This window comes from Grampus griseus (genome assembly GCF_964374135.1).
Source record: "Grampus griseus genome assembly, chromosome: 20".
NCBI lineage: Eukaryota > Metazoa > Chordata > Mammalia > Artiodactyla > Delphinidae > Grampus > Grampus griseus.
The window spans coordinates 44,322,739-44,334,071 of NC_139014.1; positions in this window are offsets into that span (position 1 = coordinate 44,322,739).

The following is an 11,333-nucleotide window of genomic DNA, read 5'->3' on the forward strand; positions in this document are numbered from 1 at the left end:
AGCTACTATGCGCCGGGCACTGCTCTCAGTACTATGGGAATAGCAGTGAACAAAGCATAGTTCCCTCCCTCTGGGAACTTATATTCTGCAAGGAAAGCAAGGCAGTCAACAAATAAGAAGCTGTGTCTACTATATTTAAAATAGATAATCAACAAGAACCTACTGTATAGCACAGGGAACTCGGCTCAGTATTCTGTAATAACCTAAATGGGAAAAGAATTTGAACAAGAATGGATACTTGTATGGGTATAAATGAATCACTTTGCTGTACACCTGAAACTAACACATCACTGTTAATCAACTATACTCCAATATAAAATAAATTTTTTAAAAGATCTACAAAAAAAAAAGAAGCTGTGTAATGTGTCAGATAAGTGCTCATGAGAAATAAAACAAGTAAGAGGGAGGCAGTTAGTACTCTGTAGAGAGGAGTCAAGTAAGGCCTCTCTAATAAAAAGACATTTGAGCTGAGACCTGAAGGAAGCAAGAGTATTCCAGGCAGAGGGAACAAAAGAAAATGCAAAGGCCCTGAGGCAGGGGCAGTTTGGCATGTCCCAGGGACAGGAAGGAGGCCAGCAGGGCTAGAGGAGAATGAGCAAGATAGTTATGGCATAAGAGAGGAACCTGGGACCCCAGGGATCATGCAGGGCTTCAGGGCCACCTGAGGGCTTTTTTCTTCACTCAGAGTGAGATGGGAAATCTTTGGAGTGTTTTGAACAGAGGAGTGATATTAACACACATTTTAAAAGAATCACTCTGGGGACTTCCCTGGTGGCACAGTGGTTAAGAATCTGCCTGCCAATGCAGGGGACACGGGTTCGAGCCCTGGTCCTGGAAGATCCCACATGCTGTGGAGCAACTAAGTCCATGCACCGCAACTACTGAGCCTGCGCTCTAGAGCCCGCGAGCCACTGAGCCCGCGTGCCGCAACTACTGAAGCCCGCACACCTAGAGCCCGTGCTCCGCAACAAGAGAAGCCACCGCAATGAGAAGCCTCTGCACCGCAAGCAAGAGTAGCCCCCGCTCGCCACAACTAGAGAAAGCCCATGTGCAGCAACGAAGACCCAACACAGCCAAGATGAATAAATAAATAAGTCTTTAAAAAAAAAAAAAGAATCACTCTGCTGCATTGAGAATACACTGAAGGGGGCAGAGGTAGAAACTGTGAGACCAGTTAGGAGCCTACTGCAAAATAAAAGATAAAAAATGACAGTGGCTTAGACCAGAGAGATAGGCACTGGGAGATGACGAGAAGCAGATGGATTCTAGATGTACTGTGAAGGTAGTGCACATAGGGTTTTCTGACAGACTGAATGGATGAGTGGGTGAGAGACAGAAAGAGAGAGAAAGGACTTACGAAATGAGGAAGAATAAGACAAGAAAGATTTAGTGCAGTATAAACATGAGGAGTTTGGTATCTAGAAAGAAAGGACACAGGAGAACAAAAATGCAATCTAGACAAAAATTGTACTTTATGCACTCCTGTCCCTCTTCCACCTTCTACCATCCACACTCCCCTGCCTCCCAACCCCTATCAGCTTCATTCCTTTACAGTATAAACTGCACAGGCCTCAATCGCAAAAATGTCTAAAATTAATAAGTTTAAAACAAAAAAATTCAAAATACTCTCCTAAATTAAATTTTGGATCAAAGAGGAAACCAAAAGTAGAATCACAAAAACTTCTAGAAGTGAACATAAGAGTAAATCTTTGTGACCTTGGTTTACGCAAAGATTTCTTAGATACCGACACCAAAAGCACAAGCCATGAGAGAAAAAATTGATAAACTGGATTTCATCAAAATTCAGTTTCTGCACTTTGAAAAACACTGTTAAAGAAAATGAAAGGACAAGCCACCGACTGAGAAAAAGTATTTGCAAATTATACCCCTGATAAAGGACTTGTGTCCAGAGTACATATAGAAATCTATATCTTCACTAAAAAGAAAACAAATCACCCAATTTTTAAAGAGCCAAAAGATTTAAACAAACATTTCACCAAAGAAGATATACACAGAGCACATGAAAAATGCTCATCATGAATCATTAGGAGAATAATAATTAAAACATAATGAGATATCACAACACACCTATTACAATGACTAAAAGTCCACGTGTTGGCCAAAAGGTGGAGGAACTGGACCTCTCACACCTGCTAGTGGTCATGTAAAACAGCATAACCATTTTGGAAAATAGTTTGGCAGCCTCTTAAAAAGTTAAGAAATTACCCATTTGTTCCAGTCTTTCCACTTCTAGGTATTTACTCAAGAGAAATGAAAACATATGTCCACACAGAAACTTTGAACACAAATGTTCACAGCATATTTATCTGTAATAGCCCCAAACTGAAAACAACCCAGATGGCCATTAACAGGTGAATGGATAAATACATTGTGGTGAATCCATATAATGTAATACTACAAAATGATAAAAATAAACTATTGGGCTTCCCTGGTGGCGCAGTGGTTAAGACACGGGTTCGAGCCCTGGTCCAGGAAGATCCCACATGCCACGGAGCAACTAAGTCCATGCACCACAACTACTGGGCCTGCGCTCTAGAGCCCAGAGCCACAACTACTGAAGCCCGTGCACCTAGAGCCCGTGCTCCGCAACGAGAAGCCACCGCAATGCGAAGCCCGCGCACCGCAATGAAGAGTAGCCCCCGCTCGCCGCAACTAGAGAAAGCCCGCCCGCAGCAATGAAGACCCAACGCAGCCAGAAACAATAAATAAATATAATAATTTTTTTAAATGATAAAAATAAACTATTAACACACACAAAAACATGGATGGATCTCAAAATAATGATGCTGATTGAAAAGTAGTCAGACCAAAAAAGTATAGACTCTATTATTCCATTTATATAAAATTCTAGAAAAAAAATGAATCTATAGTGACTGAAAGCTGACCAGTGGTTGCCTAGGGATAGAGAGGCAGGATTTATGGGAGGCACAGAAGGACAGTAGGATGTATTACAAAGGACCAGGAGGAAACTTTGGGGGTGATGGACATGTTCATTACCTTGATTCAGATGATGGTGTCACAGTGTATACATATGTCGAGACTCTTTAAATATGTACAGTTCGTCATACATCAATTATATCCCCATAAAGCTGTTAAAATTTTTCATTGGGGGAAATACTACAATTATAGTGCTTTGGGAAAATAATAATTAGGATACTGTATGTCAAACTTTAAAGCCAGAGTTATAATTTTTGATAGGAATTACATTAAATCTATTTACCACTTTGGGGAAAATTAGCTTACTTACTATGTTGATTCTTCCAATTCATGAATAAAGTATGTTTTTCCATTTATTTAGATCTTCTTCAATTTCTTTCTTCCTTGTTTTACAGTTTCCAGCATACAAGTCCTGTACATGTTTTGTTCGATTTACATCTAAATTCTTCTTTTTCTTTCTTTTTGTTTTTAAGTAATTGTAAATTGTACTGTATTTCTTTTTTTTTTTTTTTTTTTTGGCTGCATTGGGCCTCTGTTGCTGCGCATGGGCTTTTCTCTGGTTGCAGGGAGCGGGGACCCCTCTTTGTTGTGGTGCACAGGCTTCTCATTGCGGTGGCTTCTCCTGTGGAGCACGGGCTCTAGGCGCGCGGGCTTCAGTAGTTGTGGCTCTTAGGCTCTAGAGCACAGGCTCAGTTGTTGTGGTGCACGAGCTGAGTTGCTCCATGGCATGTGGGATCTTCCCAGACCAGGGATCAAACCTGTATCCCCTGCACTGGCAGGCAGATTTTTAACCACTGCGCCACCAGGGAAGTCCCTGTATTTCTAATTTTGGTGTCCACATGTTCAGTGCTAGCATACAGCATAAAGCAATACAACTGATTTTTGTATGTTTATATTTGTTTATATTTGTATGTTTATACCCTGAAACCCTACTGAACTCACTTCATAGTTCTGAGTTTGGGGGGAAATTCTTTGTGATTTTCTACATCAACAATCATGTACCTCAGAAAACAACCACTTAAGGTGAATCTAAATTAATTAAAATGAAGTCCAAAATTACACAGTAAATTGTGGGGGGAAAGTCTGATTGGGATTTTATCATAAAAAGCCAGAAGTACTGAAATAAATTTATTTTCTTATACGTCACAAGATTTACGTTATAACTGCATCTCTGTTAATTCTTAGAACAAAGAATGAATCAATGTTGGAGTTGAGAGGAAAGGAACATCATTCTCACAATCCTGTATGATGTGGCACCCTTTATGTTTAACTTTTGCAATGCAATCATAAAGAATGTCCTTTTTTGCAAAAACTGTATGATGTCTTCATTGATATTTTAAGGGTCTTCCTAATCCTTTGATCCTAAACTCACTCTCTTGAAGCACTTATTGGATCATCATCATTGTCAATGTTCAGAACTTTAATTATTAACTAGTTCAGTGCTGCTGCATCACCCTGGCCAGTGGCTTTGCAAAATTCAAGCAGTTTTCTAATACCACTTTCAACAACTTCATTAAATTCTGAAAATTTGGCAGCATTTGTCATTTTACTTTGCAGTCATGTTGCACTGACTATTGCATATTTACAACAGCTGAAAATCAGCATGCTCATGTACTAGGGAATAACAAAACTGACTCCATATTAGATCTGTTTCTTTTACTTTAACCTTTGTACTCTATTGTTTTTGCTACAACTTAATTGTTGCCTATAGCCTGAAATATACAAGAGAGTCAATTCTCAAGGCTCTGGCCTTCACAAGTGTAACACTTTTCCATTCATATAGAGGTAAAAAGTTGCAGAACAGAGAATAACATTTGTCTTGTTGGAGGTTTACAGAAACACCATGATCTGACCTACTTGGACAGCTGCAAAAACAAAGGATTCTGACACCAAGTCTGCAACAGCTAACAACACTCCCTCCCTTTTAGTATAAAAAAAAGCCTGAATTCTACCTCAGGGAAGCTGGTTCTGGACCATCTCACCTGAGGACCCTAGTCCACCATTTTCTCGGTCTGCTGGCTTTCCGAATAAAGTCACTATTCCCTGCCCCAACAACTCGTCTCTTGATTTGTTGACCTGTTGTGTGGCAAGCAATATGAGCTTGGGTTCCGCAACAATCATTAGAGAATACTTACTGTTTTCTTATGCCACATCACTACTGTGGAGACTCTAATAACAGGCATTATACTACTGCAAACCTTAAAACAGTCATAGCCTTTGCCCAGAAAGTCTATTCTATAAATATCATAAAGATATGCATAAACATATACACACATATGTTGACAGGAATATTTAAAAGAAAAACAAATTAGCTCACCCTAAATGCCCCAAAATAGAAAACTGTCATAGGATGGAACGATATGTAACTATTAAAAATCATGATGTAGAAGAGTTAATATTATAAAATTTCCCATAATCTGTTAAGTTGTAAAGGACACAAAATCATGCTTACAGGCTGATACCCTAATTGTGTATTTGTTTAAAGCACGTTTAAAAAAAACAAACAAAAGTGTGTATGTGTTTACAAACATAAAAAAAAAGGTGTAAAAGGACTTAATCCAAATTTAGGTAGAGATTACTTCTATGCTAAAATCTTAGAAGTGATTTAAATTTTTCCTTCAGTATGTCTGATTATGTTTTTCAATCTTTCTACAATGTGTTCCTCACTTTGGGAATTTTTTTAAAGGCTCATATTTTTTAAATACAATCACTAAAAGTAACGTGCTTCTTAACAGGACTTCATATCCAATTCTCATCAAAGACATGGGTATAACTGACAATAGAAAGGTGAAGAGGAAAGGGTCATTTAATGGATGAGACCATTAGCACAACCACTAAAAGCTGTTTGTTGCCTTTCATCCAAGTTTTCGGTAAGCATTAACATTCCGGGGCTAACACAGCAGCTGTCAGTGAGCAAACTTAAATTCTGCCTCCTGGCTGTGACAGAGGTTTGGGCACATGTTACACTGACACCAGTGTCCCCAGGCACCTTCACTGCGGACTTAGCCGGTCACATTTTCCTAAGTGGGAAGCTGAAGAATCAGCTGTGGGCAGATGGAAAGAACCTCAACTTACTTAAGGATGGAATTTACCAGCCTGATTCCTCCCTCCTGGCTCCAAGCGCCACCAAGATGCTGCTTCCGGAGCCCACGAGAGAAAAAAAAAAGCCTCTTCGCTGATGAAGGAGAAAAACATTCCCCTTGGGGAACACACCCAAAACAGGGCTTTTCTTATATTATAGTAGCCTGACCTTTCCAAGAGGTGGGGCTATTTCCTCAGCTCCTCACAGAAATAATAGCTTATGGCTCTCTCTCGGGGAAACTGAGGTACAACACAGAAAGAGCTCTCAAATTACGAAAAATGTTAAGAGGATGGATGGGAAGGTGGTATCTTTGGAACAAAAGAATCATATTTTTTTCCGGTATATTCTGAAAAATAATTCTATTGATACCCACAGTTTTTAGTACCCCAAAATGGATTTCGCCCTAAGTATATGTATATGCAATGTAATCAAATGCCTATAAACGTACTGAAAAACTTCAAATGGAATTTGGCGACTTGAGAATTTTCAGAAATTTCCTCGCAGCCCAGTCACGTCAAGAGCCGGGGGTTCGAATTCCCTCACCACTTCCAGTTTCACACCCTCCCACCACACACACAGTAACGCTCTGGAATCGCGGAGCTCACGAGGAAAGCCTGCCTCTCTCACAAACTCCAAACGTACACTCACCGGCTACGGCCCCTCAGCGTCCCCCAGCTGGTCCCAACCATGGCGGAATCCCGTCCAGCCTTCCCTTCCCCGGTGGCGCACTCCTCCCATGATGCCCTGGGGCGCACCGGAAGCAACTCCTCACCTCTCTGGGAAATTGAAACCTGGTTTCTTCTTGGTAGTTATCAGGTGTTTCCTTGGAAGCCCACGGCTGCTGATGCTTTTCACGTGTTTTCAATAATGTGCTCCACCCACCCTCCCCTAACTAGATGGTAAGCTGTTTGAGAGAACCAATTTCTAATCCACAATGCCTGGAACAGTGTCTTTATAAGCCATTTGTTAAATGAAGAGCAGACGCTAAACTTTTTGTTTGACAGAACGAAGCAAAGCTGAGTAGAAAAACAGCAGATAACAGAGCTAACCCTCAGCAGAGAATATGGAAGCATAGCGTTACCTTTATAATAACAGCTGGCATTTAAAACCCTAAATCCTTACCTTAGTTTGCAAGGCTCTAAGCATCTGGCCCCTAGCCGCTTCTGCCACTTCATTCCTTGCTACTGTATCCCTGGCTCCTTTAATCCCTGCCCTACTGGCCTTTATTCTGTTCCTGTGCAGGCACGTTCCCCTCCCAGAGCCTTTGCACTTGTTTTCTCTGCCTGGAATACTGTGCCCGTTGACATTCTCCTGGCTTGCTCTTTCTCTAAGTGCTCAAATATCATCTCTTTAGAGAAACTTATCCTGATTGATCTATTTCAAACCCACACAGCCACTGTTTCCTTATCCTAATTGTCCTTTCCTTCAGAGAATTTATCCCTAATTGACATTTGATATCTTTGTTTGTTGTCTGTCCCCACATAGGCACACACTAGAATAAAATTTCCATGAGGGCAGAGACTTTGCCTGTTCTGTTCCCTAGTGCTTAAAATCTTCCCAGCAAGTAGTAAGCCCTCAATGAATGTTTGATGAATAAACAATTGAATAAGTGCATGCTCCCTGTTACCGGCTCTGTGCATTACAGCTTCAAAATTAGCAATTCCATATGTGAATTTCATCACCATCCTGGTTTTGTGAGAGATCTCAAGCTGGTTCCATCTAGCCCCATCTTGGTCAAGTTGGAGGATTTTGCCATCATACCCCCAACCACCTTTTGGGTAGGGTGATAAATTTATCTGGGTTTGCCCAGGATTGTCCTGATTTTAAAACTGAAGTCTCAGGAATCTCTTCAATTCCAAGCAAATTAGGAAGGTTGGTCACCCTGCTTTGAGGTACCTAGGCTCCATCTTCCTCGTCTTGTTTTATGGTTGTGAGTGTGTGGAATGAGAAGGTGGGGGGTGGCGGTGACTTAAGAGTGTTCTGGGCCATCTGGAGAGGAAATTGGCTATGTGTAGTGGGTAGAATGGGAGGACTGGATGGACAGTAGTCAGGCTGTGGTCAGCTGATGGGCCTTACCAAACAGCAACAAAAACGAGATGAAAGAACAACGTAGAAGATGCTGTCCTGGCTTCCAGAGCCCTCTGGCACAGGCAATGGTTGGTACGTTTTCTAGAGAAAGTTCCTGGCTTCTAAGTCTCAGGCTCTGCTGTTGACATGGCCTCACCCACTCCATGTCACTTTCAAAAAGTAGCCTATCATGCATTTATTAACTCAGTTGTCACAAGAACCCCATGAGTTAGGTATTGTTATTATCCCCATTTTACATATGAAGAAACTGAGGCTCAGAAAAGTAGAATAAGTTGCGCCAATTCAAATAGTTTAAATAGTGAAGTCAGGATTTGAACCTCAGTATTCTGACTCTCAAAGTCCACTCTTAGGGCTTCCCTGGTGGTGCAGTGGTTGAGAGTCTGCCTGCCGATGCAGGGGACACAGGTTCATGCCCCGGTCTGGGAAGATCCCACATGCCGTGGAGCGGCTGGGCCCGTGAGCCATGGCCGCTGAGCCTACGCATCCGGAGCCTGTGCTCCGCAGTGGGAGAGGCCATGACAGTGAGAGGCCCGAGTACCAAAAAAAAAAAAAATTCCACTCTTAGTCACTACATTATCATGCAGCTCTTAACAATGTAAATATACATTTGGGCTATGCCTAGCCAAGGGCATAAATCTTTTTTTTTTTTTTAGGCTATGTTGTTTCATACCCCAACAGTTGAAATTAAAAGTAATTGATCACGCTTTTCTTAGTTCTAATGAGACTTTAAGCACTGAAGAAACCAAAATACAACTACTAGACAAAAAAGGGCAAATGACATAGACCCTAACTCTCACAGGCATCAGTCAGGATTATGAGGCCAGATAAGAAAGTCTCCAGTTTACTGGCCAGACCTAACTGGTAGAATTTCTCCTCTGAACACAGTGTTCCCACGCCATGCACACACTCTCTCCATGATGTTTTCAGAGAAGGATGCCTCATTTGTGTGTAATGCTGAGAAGCATGTATAATACTGAGAGCGTTAGTGTCTTAACAGGATCTTGCAAAGCCAGAAACAGCTGTCTTGTAGTGAAAACACAAACTGGACTTGGAGTCAAACCAGACTTGTTCTAGCTCCCATTCTGCCGCTTACTAGCCGTATGACTAGTCGATCTTCCCAAGCCTCAGTTTTCCAACCTGTAAAACTGATAAATCTATGTCCTCACTGATTGAAGGAAAATCAGTTGAAATAATTCTCTGGATAATCCCCCATCAACTTTTTGCTTTGCAAAATTGTAGTGTATAAATGCCAGCAGTGTGGAAGGTTATGTATTGCACTTGAAAGAGTTCTGAACTAGCGCTCTTGGATCTGAGAGTAGAATGGGAAGGGGGGGGGCGGTCTGTCTAATTAATTAGCATGAATTAGGTAACCTGTCCAGAGCCTCAGTTTCTGATTCTGTACCATCAGGGTTAGATTAGGTAATATTCAAGGTTCCCCTCTAGTTCTGGAATCTAATATTCTCACTCAATATTTTTAATTAGGCGATTAAATATAAATTTGTATCATTCACTAATGTACCTGTCCTGTGACTTTTGCCCAGAAGTGTCTGTTTCTGGCTGGGGAACTTCTTGCTGCTTTTGGAAATTTCATCTGTTACATAAGCTCTTAGATAGTTGTAAAGGGTAAGGGATGAGCCTCCTATCAGCACAATTAACTGCCCTTTCTTCTCTGCGGAATGAACTTGATTAATTACACTTGTTTCCTGGGCCTCTCTATTTGGCCCTGCTGCTGCTTTCTCCATCCAAATCTGCATTTCCTCTGAATGCACCTTATATAACGATTGGTGGAGAGATTTGCTCCCAGGGAAATCAGGAAAACTTTTTCCTCCTCCGTAACACCTGCTCACTCCTTAATCCTTGCCTTCAAAGCTTCCACCCCCACCATCCTGCTGACATTAATGTCAGGATCACCTCTCTGACTGACCCAATGCCCTTTTCATGGTCCTCCTTTTCTCCATCTTCTCTGTAGAGCTTTTTACTACATCCTCTCTCTTGAAAATACCACCCTCTCGAAAATACCACCTCCCTTGACTTCTTCTGACGCTAAGAATAAAGTTCCCATCACTTTAGAGTTGACAAAATGATTCTGTAACAAGACTGGAGAAAACGCTCATTGACAGAACTCCTCTCAGGGCTGGGAGAGATGGAATGATGGTGTGGGGTGTGAGCTGTGGACTACAGGGCATAGTGGTGGGATAAAGATGAAGCTCCCAAAGGGAATATGTGAGTAAAAATAGGTGATCACCAAACTTTCTAAGGATAAAAGTGGTGTTCTTTACTTGAGGACTTTTATTTTGTTGAGTAACCAGATGAGTAGGAATGCAGGTCAGTGGCAGAGCTAAATGGCTCCATGTAACAGAGGAACAACTGAGTACCCGTTGGGGTCGGGCAGACACCTCAGGGGAAGAAAGGAAATCACCACCTGCATCAGTGTGAAGGAAAACGGACTTCGCAGAAGTCATTGCTGCTGGAAACTGAATACTTTAGGGGATGTAATATAATCCTCTTCTAGTCTGCTCTACAAAATCTCCAGTAATGTCTGCATTGCTCACTTACGTTTTTTGTGCTAGTGGATTATTTGCCAAGGTCTGTGTCAAGGTTGTTACAGATTGAAGCATACTGTTTGGCACCGGCTGGAAGCAGACTGCCTGCGGAGACAGCCACATCTTGACAGTACCTCATTGGATCCCCACACTATCCTCGTGACTTGGGCAGAAACAGAACTATGTTTCTGATTTTGCAGCGGAAGGGGAAAACATCACAGCTGCGAAGGGAGGTGACGGGACTTGCCATTTACGGCAGTAAATGACAGAAGTGACATGTGGATCCACGTGGCTCTTTTGACTCCAACAAGATCTCACTCAGGTATTTGTTTACCTGAAGAATAACCTTTTTTTTTTCCACTCTCTTTGTCTTCATTTCCGCTTCTCACCTCCTCAACATGCAGCCTTTCTCTGAGAACCCAACTTCCTTAATAAGTTCAACCAACGGCATAGAGGTGACACCCTCACACTCACAGACCTACATCTTCAGTCTTAATGTCTCCTGTAAACTCTGAACCCTTATCTCTACCTACTTAGCTGGATATCACCATCATCTCCATCTCAATCTGTCCAAAATCTAAATTCATATTTCTCCCCTTTCAGTCTTTCTCCTGGGCTGCTATCATGCCCCTAGATTTCTAGGCTGCAATGAAGGCTGGACA